The sequence below is a fragment of the Macrobrachium nipponense genome, chromosome 37, assembly GCF_015104395.2.
Source record: "Macrobrachium nipponense isolate FS-2020 chromosome 37, ASM1510439v2, whole genome shotgun sequence".
In the NCBI taxonomy this organism is placed as follows: Eukaryota; Metazoa; Arthropoda; class Malacostraca; order Decapoda; family Palaemonidae; genus Macrobrachium; species Macrobrachium nipponense.
Genome location: NC_061097.1, coordinates 37179922 through 37196702, shown reverse-complemented (window position 1 = coordinate 37196702; position 16781 = coordinate 37179922). Strand labels below are relative to the sequence as shown.

The 16781-nt window shown below is 51.2% G+C and overlaps 1 protein-coding gene across 1 annotated transcript in view; it reads right to left on the bottom strand.

Annotated features, from left to right (window-relative positions):
• The window catches only part of LOC135209147 (large ribosomal subunit protein uL4m-like), an 85058-nt gene that overhangs the window by 48090 nt on the left and 20187 nt on the right, over positions 1–16781 (bottom strand). The window lies entirely within an intron of this gene.

Below are 16781 nucleotides of genomic sequence, written 5' to 3'. Positions count from 1 at the left end.
CTATAATAACATGTTTTTAAAAGAAAGCCTAAATCTTAATTGTTTTGTTCTTTCACCTAGTTTCTTTTATAGTAGCCAAAATTTTTTTTATTTCACCTAGTTTCTTTTATACTAACCAAATTTTTTATATTTCACCTAGTTTCTTTTATAGTAACCAAAAACATGTACTGATTGTATGCTATAATACAAAACAAAAATTTTTACTAATACACTTAGGTATGTTACCCTCTAACAGGTAGTGAACATTAAGTTATTTCACTATAACAGAAGCCATTCTAAGTACAGTGGAACCTCGACATACGAAAGTTCCTACTTATGAAAAATCCAAGTTACGAAAGCAAAGATGAAGATTTTTTTGCCTCTGCATACGAAAATAATTCAGGTTGCGAAAGGGTAAAGTCCAAGATTTGCCCGGACCACTGAGAACAATTTTAAAGCTCGCGCGCCTCCAACTGAGTAGACTCGCCACCATCCTCCTGCTCTCCCATTGGTTCCTGATGCTAGTCACTGCCGTAAGATCCTGCTCTCCTATTGGTCAGCATCATGCCTCTATGTAAAGGCATTCCTTGACCATTTTTTGCGGCAGCGTTATCGTAGACACTGGAATTTGTTTGTTTGCATATATTTTGTTTGTTAACGTAAATTCGTGCTAGTGATTTTGCTTTCGTTCTACTGTAAGTTACTTTATCGTGTTGTGTGTGAACTTAATTACTTACGTTATTAGCTATGGGTCGCAAGAATGTTGCTGAAGTTCACGTAAAGAAGAGGATGCTTTCTATGGAGAATGAAGATGGAGATAATCAAGAAGTGTTAATGTTTTCTGCCATTTGTCCTCCTCCTCTGTCGCCACTTTTGGAGATGCCTCACTCGAAAGGTAAGGTTCCACATTTTACTACATATGTACGTACATGTACATAAAGTATTTCTTGTACCATGTATACACTAATACACTTTATTTACAGGTACGTACTACAATAAAGGTAATGATAAGTATTGAATGGTCCAAATTGTATTTCATTGTTTATTGGACAATTTAGCTTTATTATAAAATTTACTGTGGTGTTTTTGTAGGGCATGGAACGAATTAGGCAATTTACATGTAAAATGACAATTTGTCCAAAATTGCATTTTTCCTAACTATACAAACCTGAGGTCCTTTTACAATAGGAAGGTACTAGCGGCAGCTGGATAGGTCGTAAGCTTTCGAACAAGGGGTTCGGTAGTTAACTGCTTGTCCGACAGGCGCGCGCGCGCGACTGGGAGGTAAACAAATCACTTTTGCTTTTGGCCCAAGCAAAAACTGCAGAGTGAGGGGTGGCATGAGGTGGGGCTATGTGTAAAAGGACCTCAGGTTTGTATAGTTAGGAAAAATGCAATTTTGGACAAATTGTCATTTGTTCCGACACGGCATACAAACCTTCGGTCCTTTTACAATAGGAAGACTCACTTCTTGGTGGGAGGAATCTGAGTCTTTTGTGAACAGACTGGTGTTCGCCCAACCTTGGAAGCCTCCCTGGTCGTAAGAGCGAGGGAGGGATCCAAGCCTCTGTCCGATTGATCGGGGTGTGCACCGCAGGATCAATGGTCAGACCTCTGGACCGAGTACTAAGAGAGAGGCATGCGTATCTCTTCGTACCAGCAATGTAAGAACTTGTTCCTGTACAGGAGCAAATATAAAGTCATGGGTTTGACTCTTGTAGGCATCCACTTCCCCCCCTTGTAGAAGGAAGTGGTGGATATTCTGCTCCTATCCCTAGTGAAAGGGATAGGATAGGGCTCTGTCATATAGCTCACCTGCATCTCGTCCTCATCCAGCGTAGTGACGACCATGGCCCTCTGCCCACAGGTAGAGGGGAAGGAAAAGATGGGAAGAGAGAGCCAGTCACTCACTCACTCACACATCCATCCACACAGTCACACCAGGACTCGATGCTGTTCAGCCTGCGAGGGGTGGGTGGGTTAGCTACACAACTTGTTGAGCAGCCACCACGGGTCCCAAGGAAAATGTATCCAAGGACCTGTGGGCAATATCCCGAAGGTAGAAGGACGTAAAGGTAGTCTGGTTAGACCAGACCCCTGCCTTCAGGACCTGCGCCACGGAGAAGTTCTTACGGAACGCCAACGACGGGCCAATACTTCTGACTTCGTGAGCTCTCGGACGGGACGTACGATGTCGTCACTACCATCAGCCTCATACGCCCTCCTGATGACCTCACGCAGCCAGAAAGAAAGAGTGTTCTTGGATACCTCTTTCTTGGTGACCCCGGTGCTAACGAAGAGGCGTCGACACTCAGGCCTGAGGTGTCGAGTTCTCTTCAGATAGCGCCGTAGCGCCCTCACAGGACAGAGCAGCATCTCATCCGCATCATTATCGGTGAAGTCCATTAGGGAGGAATCGTGAATGACTCGAACCTGTCGTCAGGGACCGACGGTTTCTGAGTCTTCGCAACGAAGTTCGGACGAAATCGAGCGTCACGGATCCCCATCCCCTGGAGTGTCGTACATCATAGGAAAGACCATGAAGTTCCCCTACTCTCTTCGCCGATGCCAGGGCCAGCAAGAAGAGGGTCTTGAGGGTCAGATCCCTGTCTGACGACTCCCGGAGTGGCTCGAACGGCGCTCGAGTCAAACTCCTAAGGACGAGAGTCACATCCCACGCAGGGGGCCTGAGTTCCCTGGGTGGGCAAGACCTTTCGAAGCTCCTCATAAGCAAGGAATCTCGAACGAGTTCGAGATGTCCAACCCCCTCAGTTTCAGGACGAGCGCCAAGGCGGCTCTGTATCCTTTGACTGTGGGGACTGAGAGGAGCTTCTCTCGGCGAAGAAAAACGAGGAAATCCGCTACCTGCTGAAGAGTGGCTCTGAGAGGAGATAGACCCCGTCTACGACACCAACCACAGAAGACGGCCCACTTCCCCTGGTACACAGCTGCAGAGGACTGACGGACGTTTCCAGCCATCTCTGTTGCTGCGCTACGAGAAAAGCCTCTCGTTCGCAAGAGATGGTGGATAACAGCCAGCCGTGAAGACGTAGGGACTGGACTGCTCTGTGGTACCGCTCGACGTGTGGCTGGGCGAGAAGGTTGTGCCAAGGGGGAATCTCTCTCGGTCTATGCGAGAAGAGCCAGCAGGTCCGGATACCAAATGGCCTGTGGCCACTTGGGAGCCACCAGGATCATCCTGAGATTCGGGGTGACCAGTGCTCGACTGATCACCTTGCGAATCAGGCTGAACGGGGGAAAGGCATAGGCGAAGAGGTGTTTCCCACGGGTGTTGAAGAGCGTCCTCTGCAGCTGCCCCATGGGTCCGGCACGGCCGAGAAGAACACCTGGAGCTTCCTGTTGTGCCGGGTGGCGAACAGATCCACGACTGGTCGCCCCCACAGGTCGAAGAGCCTTTCCGCCACGTCCTGGTGTAGAGACCATTCGGTCCCTATCACCTGATCCCGACGGCTGAGCGTGTCTGCTACTACATTCCTCTTCCCTGGAATGTAGCGTGCCGACAGCTCTATTTGAGTGTGCCTGAGCCCACTCGTGCACCTGCCGAGTCAACTGTACAACGGGAGAGACACTAGGCCCCCCTGTTTGTTGACGTAAGCCACCACCGTGGTGTTGTCGCACATCAACACCACTGAGTGTCCCATCAAGCGGTCCTGAAACTCTTGGAGAGCGAGAAACGCTGCCTTGAGTTCCAGTACATTGATGTGAAGGTGCTTGTCGTTCTCGTCCCACACTCCTGAAGTCAGCAACTCCTCCAGGTGTGCGCCCCATCCCTCGGTCGATGCGTCTGAGAACAGCCTTGGCATGTCCGGGGGGGGAGTGCGCAGAGGCACTCCTCTCAAGAGGTTCCTGTCGTCCAGCCACCAGGCTAGGTCCTGCCTCACCTCCTGTGTCAGTGACACTGGAAAGCTTGGGGGATCCGTCGCCTGCGACCAACTCTCCTTTAGTCTCCACTGAAGAGACCGCAGGTGAAGACGCCCGTGAGGGACTAACTTCTCGAGCGACGACAGTGTCCGATCACGACTTGCCATCGCTGAGCTACCTGTTCCTGCCGAGACAGGAACTGGTTGGCTGCCTCCCTGAATCTGCTGATCCGCGAGTCTGCGGGGAAGACTCGCCCTGCTACCGTGTCGATCAGCATACACCCAGGTACTTCATCCTCTGACTTGGGCTCGAGATCGGACTTCTCGAAGTTCACCACGATCCCCAGATCGTGCAGAACTCGAGCAGTCGATCCCTGTCCTGTAGCAACTGCGAGCGGGAGCTCGCCAGGACTAACCAATCGTCGAGATACCTCATCGACGTATCCCGTGCGAATGGGCCCAAGCAGACACCAGAGTGAACACTCGCGTGAACACCTGTGGGGCGGTTGAGAGACCGAAGCACAGTGCCCTGAACTGGTACACCGTCCCGTCGAGGATGAAGCGGAGGTACTTTCTGGAGGACTGATGAATGGGTATTTGGAAATACGCATCCTTCAAGTCCACTGAAAGCATGAAATCGTTCTCCCTGATGGAGTCGAGCACTGAGCGTGCCGTCTCCATCGTGAACCGGGTCTGGCGAACAAACCGTTCAGGGGAGAGAGATCTATCACCGGGCGCCAGCCTCCGTAGACTTTTCCACCAGGAAGAGTCGACTGTAAAAGCCCGGTGACTGATCCGTGACGATCTCTACAGCTCTCTTGCTCAGCATGGTCTTTATCTCCTGTCTCAGTGCTACGTCCTTCGATGACCCTGGAACGTACGACTGCTGTTGGACCGGGTTGGAGGTGAGGGGTGGCCGAGATTCGAAGGGTAATAGATATCCCTCCCGAAGGACATCTACAATCCAGGTCTCGGCGCCGTAGCGCTGCCAAGTTGCCCAATGGCTGGCCAGGCACCCCCCCACTTCCGGCAGCAGGTGAGGGGGAACGCCGTCCCTAGCGTTTCCCCCCTTTCTTCGACTTCTTCAGAGCCTCCACGGGATGAGGAGGGCTGGAGGAGGGCTGGTTACGGCTCCCCTTGCCAGAAGTCGAAGAAGACAGAGTCATTCCCCTGGGCTTCGACGCAGCAACCGTCTTAGCCGCCGAGGAAGCGCTAGCCGAGCTCTTAGACTTGGCCGCAGTCCGAGGCTGCCCAGAAGCCTTCGAGACTGCCTGGTGAACCAGAGACGGTCACTGTCGTCAGTGCGCCGTCTGTCCACCGCAGCGTCCACCATCTCTCCTGGGAAGAGAGACGTGGAACTCCGTAGAGTCCGTTTCGAAGTCCCAACGCCGCTTCACGCCCGGTCCGCCCTGGAAACCCGAGTAAGGACAGCGTCCCTTCGTCGGAGAACCAGGTTGGCCCACAGGTTCACCGTCTGGTGGGCAAGGAAGGAGATGGCTCTTCCCCCAGACTGGCAAATTCTCCTGAAGGCCGAGTTATCTTCGGGAGAAATTCCCCCGGAGTTGGCTGCGACCTTAGATACTGTGAGGGACCACAGATCTAGCCAGGAGACGGCCTGGAAAGCTGCCATGGCGGTAGATTCCAGGCCGAGTGCCTCTTGCTGCGAGAACCACAGGTTCTCGGACAGGAGCTGTTGCAGAGACACACCCGGAGTCAGCCTAGCTAACTCCGGGTTCACCTGTTTTTGGGCGGCATCGGGTCCTCAGATGGCACGTAAAACCCGCCGCTGTCCGGTAGCAGAGGGTAGGGTGGAAGCAGCTTGCTCGACCTGCCAGACTTGAGCGAACCGTCTTGTCCGGAGACAAGCGATTCAACCTGGTCCAGCACTGAGTCCGCAAGCTCCGAACGCGGCAAACCCACCGTCGGTCTGGGTTCCCTCTTCGGGCCCCAGAACGACTCGAGCCGGGACGTGGGCTCGGATGGTGGGAGCGGCGATCCTTCCCCGAGGTCGTTGTGCTGACGAATCAGCGCAATAACCTCGGCAAAGTTCCTCTGGATCTCAGGCGTGACTGCATCCTGCGGAGTTGGACCGTCCAGTCCCTCAAACAGGAGCACCTCCCGAGACCCACCTCCCTCAAGGAGAGGAGCAGCGACAGCCCCCTCTCGGTCTCCTCCAACCACCTGTGCGTACGACCTGGCTGGTCCGAGAACCGAGCCTGGTGCGTACGACGCGGTGGCTGGGGATCCTGAGGGGCGCACCCCTCACGATCACTCCTCAATACCTCGCCCCTCCCGGTGTAAACCCGAGGAGGTTGAAGGTATGGGAGAGGAAGACCTGACGCTCTCTCCTCGCTCGCTGGTAGAACCAGTGGGCTTGGAGGGACTGCAGGCGATCGCCAACCCGCGGTGGCGATCGAGCTGCAGACCTAGTCGAGCCGTCTCGCTGTGGAGAACGGCTGGACCGAGAACAGCGGCCCCGGTCTCGTGTGTCAGAGGAGCTGGTGCTGGTCGCCGTACCCGATCGCTCTCTGTGAGAGCGACGGTCAGGCGACCGGCGAGCTCCACTGTCACGGTGAGATCGGTGCGTATCCTCACGGTGCGTCAGTTCGCTGGTACCAGCCGTGGCTGGTTGCCGGCGAACGGGGGGACCTCTTCCCAGCCTCAGCCCGTGGCCGGTCATGGACCGTCACGTCCGCCCGGGTAGCCAGCTGCTCGCCGCGAGAGCGAGAGCTGGCCTGGTGAGAGTCGCGTGAGCGGCTGTCACCAGTCTTCCGCTCCGTGCCGTGAACCTGACGCTGAGCGGACTCAGAGGTCTGGTTCCTGGCTGCACGGTCGCTGGTAGGCGACCGTACACTCGGTACCTCTCGCGAACGAGCGGCGAGCCGGACCCTGCTGCTGTGGCCGAACCACTGACAGCAGGTGAGGAAGTGCCGGTGTTAGCCGGCACCCCTCTGGTCCCCGTAGTCTTCTTCCTTGCGAGAAGAGACGGGTCCTGCTCCCGAGGAGCAGGGCGAACCAGCGGAAGAACCCCCCGTCTCACCAGAGCGAGACGGGCCCTTAGAAGTTCCCGAAGGAGACTTCTTAGGGGGGGGGGAGGCGACCTTCTTCTTCTTCGGCGGGGGAGCCTTAGAAGAAGAAGGGGAAGAGGCGGCAGACGACGACGACGACGAAGAAGACGATGAAGACGACGACGACACCTTCCTCCTCTTCTTCTTCTTCTTCGTCAACCTCCTCAGGACCGACGTCAGATCTGTCATCCAGGACGGAGCCGGGGCTGCTGTTGCCGAAGCAACAGGGCCCGGACGTACCTGTCCGAACAGACCCGCATCGGGAGCAGCGGCGCCAGGAACAGGAACAACATCAGCAGGTGCGAACATCACAGGAACGGCAGACGAGACAGCAGGAGCAGGTACAGGTACAGCAGCGGTGGTCACGGCAGGTACGGCAGACTGTGTGGGCGGTACAGGTGGTCGAACCAGCGGCACAGAACATCCTAGGTACCGGTGGGAGGGTCCCAGGGCGAGCTCTTCGGGCACATGAAGTCCGGTCGCGGCAGCACGGCAAACCCCAGGTGGCGGCATCACACTCCCCCGAGTTACGGCGACTGGTCCCTGCACCGATGTAGTGGGTGTTACAGAGACCGCGTGCTGGGTGTACACCAGGTGAGGAGGTGAAGCATAGCCAGGGGTTGTAAGGGTCGTGGTGGTGGGTCGTGACCGTTGCATGGGTGACCGCCACGGAGCCAGCGAGATGATAGAGCAGGCCCCTGGACACTCGGCACGCCCTGCAGCCCCAACGATGCCCACACCTGTCCGAGGTCATCCTTCGCGGCAACCGCACCTGAGGAGGCAAAAGTCGGGTGATTAGAAGGATCCTCTACCCGTTCGCGCGAAGACGAACGGATAGAGGACCCAGAGTACAACTCTACGTCAGGGTATCTAGCGCCCTCCTCCACACTCGACACGTCAGGAGAGGAGAAGGACCTAGACACCCCCCCCGAAGGGGAAGGCGCGAGAAGTGGAAGTTGAGCGGGCGGCAGGAAAGAAGACGAAGTGTCCGTCACCAAAGGAGTCGCGGGAGAGCTCTCCGACGACTCCTTTGCAGGCCTTCGCTTCTTCCTGCCCTCATACAAAGTCCACTGCGCCTCCGACCAATCATTACACACATCACAGGGCTCGGCTCGGGTGCATTCGCGCCCCCGACACCGAGCACACAAAATATGAGGGTCAATCTCCGGGAACGATCTGAACTTCCCGCATTTACGCCCTTCGATACCCGGCAAAGTCTCCGTGGGGTAGCGAGGCGAGGAGATTCCATCATAATCAATAATTGAAGGCAGCAATTAATATGAAAAAAGAGAATAATTGTACTTACAATAACTCTTTCATACACAATTACAACCAAATACTCAGAAAGCAAACGACAAGAAGCGGGCAGAGAGCGTCGAACAACACGTCCATCCACTGCGAGGCCGAAAGCAAAAGTGGTTTGTTTACCTCCCAGTCGCGCGCGCGCGCCTGTCGGACAAGCAGTTAACTACCGAACCCCTTGTTCGAAAGCTTACGACCTATCCAGCTGCCGCTAGTACCTTCCTATTGTAAAAGGACCGAAGGTTTGTATGCCGTGTCGGAACAAACATAATTCAAGATACGAAAAAATCAGGTTACGAAGGCTGCTTTCGAACGGATTAATTTTGTAGCCGCCTAAATACATACCAAATTTAAGTATAAACTTATTAACTATGATAAGTTACCAAGTACACATTTTTTATCATGAGAAAAATTAGGAAGTTGTTACATTGCAATATAATAAATTTGAGTTAATTTGTTTTCATAACCTCATCATGAGATGTAAGGTCATTAAAACTTTTTAACACAGTGACTAACTAAAGGTAGGCAGGTTAGTGGGGGAGAGTCCCCAACTAACCCACCATGAGCCAGTGAGTTTTCCTTCAACATCAGGGACTGTGGACTGACCAAAGTTGGATTACAATAAAAGGCCCTGGTATGTATACCTATGAAAAACACAAACTACAGCACTTTGAAATCTTACATCTGTACTAGCTTGTATGAAAAATAGTACGAACCGCTGACTTATGAAGGTTTCTAGATAATTCCCTATGTGCGACAAAAATCTTTCAACTACCTAACTGACAAGTTGAATGTCCCACCCAAAAATGCTAGGTTTCAAGTCATGATGTGGAACAGGGACCTGAGATTCCAGTTACCTCCTACATAATCAGGGTAAGGGATGTCAAAAATGACAGGAGCCCAAGCTGTGGCAGGATCACAAACTTAAGAGCAAGCAGCAAATCTCCCCCACATAAACTTAATCTATCTGGCTACCAAACCCACCCTCAATCACACTTTCCTCTTTACACTACAAAATACAGCAGGACAATTGACCCATACCTACGTACAGAACAAAAAAACACAAACAGGTACTCACCTCTGGCTCCAGATAGGCTAGGCTGTGCTGTCCGCTAGATAGGCTATAGGCTAGCCGTGACACATCCACCGCCAATAATCAACCACACACCAACCAACTGAGACCCACAAACCCACAACTCAACAACCCGACAAACAACTGCAGACAAAAGAACACCAACAGCCCGGAAGAACACAACCGCACGAACTACCTAAGCACAACAACCCGCAAAAACCCACACTGCCCCAACCACCACTCACAGACACTGAAAATGCACTCCCAACCTCTTCAACTTCACCAAATCCAAACAGACACATACACAACCACCTTACAACACCAAAATCTATCAAATATACCACAAAATCAACTAACAACCAACGGATAAATGCTGCCAAACCAACTCTGTCAATTCACTCGACACCTCACTGCTTACAACTACAGAGCGCCTCTCTCTCTCTCTCTCTCTCTCTCTCTCTCTCTCTCTCTCTCTCTCTCTCTCTCTCTCTCTCTCACACAACTTTTGGAGACGTTGTCAAATATAAACTACTATCATTACTCTTCCATCAAGCTACAGTGAAATGTGTCTGTCCTCTCACTCTAAGAAATTACTCTGGACAGCCAAGTGCTGCCCAAAAGAGGGAAGCACAAACTGAAAGAAAAAGTGGAAGGAGCCACCCCTCAGGAGCTGTAGCTTTAAGGAAATGCACGATTATGTAACTTACCCATATCAGGTAAGAATGGGAGACGGGAGAGAGAAAAAGCCAGTAATTCACCCATTCAACTTCCAGCCTTATACCCAGAGTACCTTAGGCATGATGTTATTTTGTACAAGAGGAGCTTGGATAACTAAACAGCCTGCTGAGTAGCCACCATGCATCTTAAGAAGGTATCCAAAAACTTGTAGGCTACATCCCTCAGGTAAAATACGGTAAAGGTGAAATGGGTAAATTCTTACTTACCTAATACCAGCTACACTTGCATGAGTGCTGTGATTAGAATCAGTAAATATTAGTATAAGTTTCATATTAAGCCTATTAAGAAGGCTTATGAAATTATCCGAGAAACTATAATATTGGGATGCATTGTTGCAAACATTGATATATGGTACCCAAGGTCAGATTAGGTCAGGAAGTTTGAGGAAGCTGTGGGGTGTCTAGGCCTTTACCCTCCACCTCCAAGTCAGGTTAGGACCCTGTGCCCTAGAAAAGATAAGGTTAGGGTAGGGTGTATCCATTCTGAAATATAGTTTTTTTTCTTATGTATTTTCATACTTTCATATAATTTTTGCAAAATTTCACTTGCAACCATCATTGTATATTGAACTTGAAAATATAATATTCCTAAGTTTTAACTTAAACTTTGATCGTTCCTGACATTCGTTTCATGAACAAAAGGTGGGTCCCACCCTTATATCCTACAACTGGAGGGACCACAAGGGAAAAACAGGGTTTCTAAGTGAAGGAAAACACATCCTGAATAAAGTACAAGGATTGATTACACCTAAATTAATCTATAGGGGGTTGGGTTCTTGCCTAGCCTGGGGGCTAACCCATTCTAACCTTAGCTACAATGCTAGGATTACCTAACCCTGGACTCCCCTACCTTAGCTAACCAGGGGGTTGTCTTTACCTAGCCTTATTACCCCCCCCCCCCAACCTACCTTAATTTAGACCTAGACCCCAACCTAAACTAACCTGGGGCATGGCAAATAAATAATAGCTAGACTGTGATCTAACCAACCCCACTTAACCCTTAAACGCCGAAGCGGTAAATAAAAAAATTACTCCCGTGTGCCGGAGGGGTTTGAGAGTGAGCGCGTAAGCGGAAAAAATATTTTTTTCAAAAAATCACAGCGCGCTTAGTTTTCAAGATTAAGAGTTCATTTTTGGCTCCTTTTTTTGACATTGCTTGAAGTTTAGTATGCAACCATCAGAAATGAAAAAAATTATCATTATCATATATAAATAATGCGATATATGATAGCGCAAAAACGAAATTTCATATATAATTGTATTCAAATCGCGCTGTGCGCCAAACGGTTAGAGGTAACAAGTTACTTTTTTTTCGTTGTAATATGCACTAAATTGCGATCATTTTGATATATAACACATTGTAAAACGATAAAAGCAACACAGAGAAAATATTATCACAAAATGATGCATGAATTCGTAGCACGCGGATGTAAAAAAATAATTTTTTTAAAAATTCACCATAAATCAAAATATTGTTATAGAGACTTGCAATTTGTTTCAAAATAAAGGAAAATGATTGAATATTACAATACTGTAAGAGTTTTAGCTTACAAAATGACAATTTGTCCAAAATTGCATTTTTCCTAACTATACAAACCTGAGGTCCTTTTACAATAGGAAGGTACTAGCGGCAGCTGGATAGGTCGTAAGCTTTCGAACAAGGGGTTCGGTAGTTAACTGCTTGTCCAACAGGCGCGCGCGCGCGACTGGGAGGTAAACAAATCACTTTTGCTTTTGGCCCAAGCAAAAACTGCAGAGTGAGGGGTGGCATGAGGTGGGACTATGTGTAAAAGGACCTCAGGTTTGTATAGTTAGGAAAAATGCAATTTTGGACAAATTGTCATTTGTTCCGACACGGCATACAAACCTTCGGTCCTTTTACAATAGGAAGACTCACTTCTTGGTGGGAGGAATCTGAGTCTTTGTGAACAGACTGGTGTTCGCCCAACCTTGGAATGCCTCCCTGGTCGTAAGAGCGAGGGAGGGATCCAAGCCTCTGTCCGATTGATCGGGGTGTGCACCGCAGGATCAATGGTCAGACCTCTGGACCAAGTACTAAGAGAGAGGCAAGCGTATCTCTTCGTACCAGCAAACAAGAACAAGTTCCTATTTGCAAGAGGCAACATAAAGTTATGGTTTGTCTCTTTTGTTGGCATCCACTTCCCCCCCCTTGTAGAGGAAAGGTTTGTGGATATTCGCTCCCATCCCTAGTGAAAGGGATAGGATGGGGCTCTGTCGAGTAGCTCACCTGCATCTCGTCCTTATCCAGCAAGGTGATGACCGTATCCCTCTTACCCACAGGTAGAGGGGAGAAAAAGATAGGAAGAGAAGCCAGTCACTCTCTCATTCACTTATCTATTCTTACAGTCACACCAGGACTCGATGCTGTTCAGCCTGCTAGGGTCTGGGTTAGCTACACAACGTGTTGAGCAGCCACCACGGGTCCCAAGGAAAATGATCCAAGGACCTGTGGGCAATATCCAAAAGGTAGAAGGAGGTGCCAGTGGTCTGGTTGTACCAGACCCCCGCCTTCAGTACCTGCGCCACGGAGAAGTTCTTGCTGTAACTCGAGGGAGTGTACTTCTAGGTCATCTTGGTGCTGACGAAGAGTCTTCAACACTCATCCTGGATGTCGAGTTTCTTCAGAAAAGCGCGGTCGCGCTTTCACAGGACAAAGCAGCATCTCCTTCGCATCGAAGGCGGTGAAGTCCATTAGGGAGGGGATTGTGAAGGACTCTAACCGATCGTCAGGAACCGAAGGGTTCTGAGTCTTCGCTACGAAGTCGGTACGAAATCGAGCGTCACGAATCCCCATCCCCTGGATGCTTGACTTCGCAGGAAAAGTCATGCAATTACCTCAGAGGAAAAGAAGGGAATGGTCGTATGACCTATCCCTCTTCTCGACTTCGGTGATGTCCTGTACCCATACTGTCTATCCGTCTGCAGCGAAGTGTCTCACATTCTCCTATCCCCATGCAGTGAAGTTCTTCTCGGTAGTGGATAGGACACCGACACTCAATGGTGGGTGTCGATGGTATGGGTACTGTGACAAGCCGTTAGGATGAAGAAAAGATTGTTATGGAACAACCGAACTAAGTCCACAGCAAAGTTCGTAACTGACTTGGGCGCCCTGACAGCTGCCGACTGACTGCGTTCGGTAGGAGGCAAGTTGTCCAAGCACACGAGCAAGTCACGTGACCTTCGCCTTAAAAGGGTTATGCCAAGAGACTAAACAAATAATTTGTTCGTCACCGATGCCCAGAAGGCGAGGTGATGATTCTCTTAAGGCATGTGCCCAACAGGCGAAAGTCAATTGCCTTCTAGAGACCGAGGGTCCCTGATGGCAAGATATCTCATAGTATAGTGATTCTTAGCTAAGGAGAAAACAACACTATGTGTCGTTTTGACGAACGAAGGTGTACAGAAAAAGCAACCTACGTCTTCACAGCTGAACCGAGAGAAGGATTCTCAAGATTCTGAACCTGTGCTACAAAGACTGAGAACGCTAACCGCTATTCATTGCTGTCCGGTGAGGATCGTAGTTGCCAATAAAGCGGGCGCTTTTCAGTAATGAAGACACAGGGAAATACTGCCTGAAGAACTGCTTCTCATGGGCTGAACATTTGGAAGTAGAGCTGTCAGGTCGGAGAGTAGGCGATGTCTTCTGACACATCTGTTAATTCGGGCGGGGCGAACAATGAATAATTGCACACCTACGAATACGAGATATTTTGAAGACAAACTCAGATGTCTGCAAAAATCATTCGCATTATCGCGGTGCGATGCAGCGGGAGACTAGTACAGACTTCTGTTACCGTGCGGTAAACAGAAAGATGAAAGAGTCCAAGAGATATCTCTGTTGAAAATTCTCACAATGTCGAAGGCGATGAAATCGAGCGTCACAGCAGTAGATGGTCCTTCATTAGGTTGCGAGAATCCCCGTTAATCAGAGACCTAAGTCCCTGATTGTTGGGCAGAGATACGGTTCGGTAGTCAATCAAACCAGGGAGAGAGAGACGTAACCGACCGTGCATCTACGAGACCTAGCTGATACTGAGCTGCTATCAGGCAGTTCAATACGCAGTAGCTCTCGTGACTCGTCATCCTGAGTTGCCAGGTAATCCATTATTCCACGAAGGAATGCGTTCGGCTAGAACCATCGAGCATAAAGAATACGCTCGAGCAATTATATTTAAACGAAACGGATTTCGGTAAATACAAAAGCTGATTTGGTGTTGTCATGACAATACCAAGTATCTAAAATCGAAACTGATAACTGCTGGGAGGTTTGCAGGCAACCCCGAGTTGCAGTTCAATTAAGATACAATTTGTCTCGGTCACAAACCGTAGAGTTAAACTACGGTATGCGCCTACCCCCCGGACAATTCAACTGTTAAAAGAATCATGTCGCGAGGGTAATATACGTAGTATATTTGTAGGTTCTGTACCACGACCTCCATCCTAAATTCTTTTCCTCTCGAGGAATGAGAATAAGGATTGGAGATCGACCGCCTTCGTTCTCTAGTCAAGAGAGTGAAGGAGAAGTCTTTCCCAAAGGAAAGCTTCAATGGTGAACAGAATACCGAAGACGATAGTTCAAGCCAAACTGGAAGTTCCCGTCCGTGTTTCTTCTCTATTCCAGGTTAATGCGCCTACTGTGAGATACTTTCTTTCAGCAGCAGTGTTCTTTTCCAAATGCTAGAAATTACAGGAATTCGAGCATAAGCGAGGTTCCCAAGATTATCGTGTAACAATTATCGTGGATTCGCGCACTTTTGCGGACCGTGGTCTCGCCTAAGTGTTTTTGGAGATCGTAAAAAAAAACTCGAACACTCTGAGTGCGCTAGAAATTCCGTAGATTCTAAGCCACTCTGCGAAACCCCCCACCGAACCGTTCGTCAAACGATGGATCGGCTGGTGGTCCTCTCGATTCCGTAGAAATCGAGAAAGGGGCAGGATCCCTCCTCAACGACCGGGGCTTACGTCAGGTAGACCGCCCCCAGGTCCCCCCGGTTAGCGCAGCCCCTAAACGTGGGGATCTTACAGAGAAATCTCTGTAGGATCCCTCCCTTTCCCTCGTAGCCGTAAGGAGAGAGGGAATGGGGGAGGAATTGGATACTGGCTCACCTTCCCATGCAGAACTAGCAGTTGGAGAAGAAAAGGAGCAGCCATCGCCTTACGGCGATGGCCTCTCAGAGCCTGGGAAAACGTATCGTCAGGAGAAAACGTTTTCCCGAGGAGGCGGTTACGAACTCATACTGTAGGTAAGGGTCTGCCGCCACTGTGAACGTCGTCTGGGTGGGGCTGATCGACACCTAACAGGAGAGAGCCGATACCGTCCTCCGACTCATTCCAGTCTCGTCGAGGTCGAAACCTCTCAGGAGGACCGAAGGGGTATTCAAATACGGTGTCCGAAGACACGTAGAAACGCCTCTGTCGCAGTAGAGAAGGTTGAAGTAGCTGTCGACCGGCCAGAAACTGAGAGAGCCTTCTTGTTGTCTGGAGACGAGAGACTACCTGGTTCAAACACAGTCGGCAAGCTCCGATCGCGGCAGACCCACCGTCGATTTGGGTTCCCTCTCGGGCCCCAAAACGACTCGAGCCGAGACGTGGCTCTGCTGTGGGAGCGGCGATCCTTCCCCGAGGTCGTTGTGCTGACGAATCAGCGCAATAACCTCGCAAAGTTCCTCTGGATCTCGGAAGTCACAGCATCTTGCAGAGTAGGACCGTTAAGCCCTTCGAACAAGACCTCTTCCGAGAACCTTTCCTCCTAGAAGAGGGGGAACAGCGACAGCCCTCTCGGTCTTCTCCATCCACTTGCGCATACGTCCTGGCCGGTCCAAGAACCGTGCCTGGCACGTAGGGCATCGTGGTGGGATCATGAGGGGCGCACCCCTCACGATCACTCCTCAATACCTCGCTCCTCCCGGTGTAACCCGAGGAGGTTGAAGGTACGGGAGAGGCAGACCTGACGCTCCCTCCTCGCTCGCGTGGCAGAACCAGCAGGCTTGGAGGGCTGCAGGCGATCGTCAACCCGCGGTGGCGATCGAGCTGCAGGCCTGGTCGAACCGTCTCGCTGTGGGAGAAACGGCTGGACTGAGCACAGCGGCCCCGATCTCAGAGTCAGAAGAGCTGGTGCTGGTTGCCGTACCCGATCGCTCTCTGTGAGAGCGACGGTCAGGCGACCGGCAGGCTCCACTGTCACAGTGAGACCGGTGCTTGTCCTCACGGCACGTCACGTCGCTGGTTCCAGCCGTGGCTGGCACCGCGAACGGGAGGACCTCTTCCCAGCCTCAGCCCGTGGCCGGTCGTGGACCGTCACGTCCCCGGGTAGCCAGCTGGTCGCCGCGAGAGCGAGAGCTGGTCTGGTGAGAGTCGCGTGAGCGGCTGTCACCAGTCTTGCCGCCCCGTGCCGTGAACCTGACGCTGAGCGGGCTCAGAGGTCTGGTTCCTGGCTGCACGGTCGCTGGTAGCGACCGTACACTCGGTACCTCCCGCGAACGAGCGAGGCCGAGACGGACCCTGATGCAGTGGCAGAACCACTGACACCAAGCGAGGAAGTACCGGTGTTAGCCAGTACCCCTCTGGTCCCCGTAGTCTTCTTCCTTGCGGAAGAAGAGACGGGCCCCGCTCCCGAAGGAGCAGGAGGACCAGCGGAAGGAACCCTCCCGTCCCACCGAGGTGAGACGGGTCCCGAGAAGCTCCCGAGGGGAGACTTCTTAGGAGGGAGGAGGCAACCTTC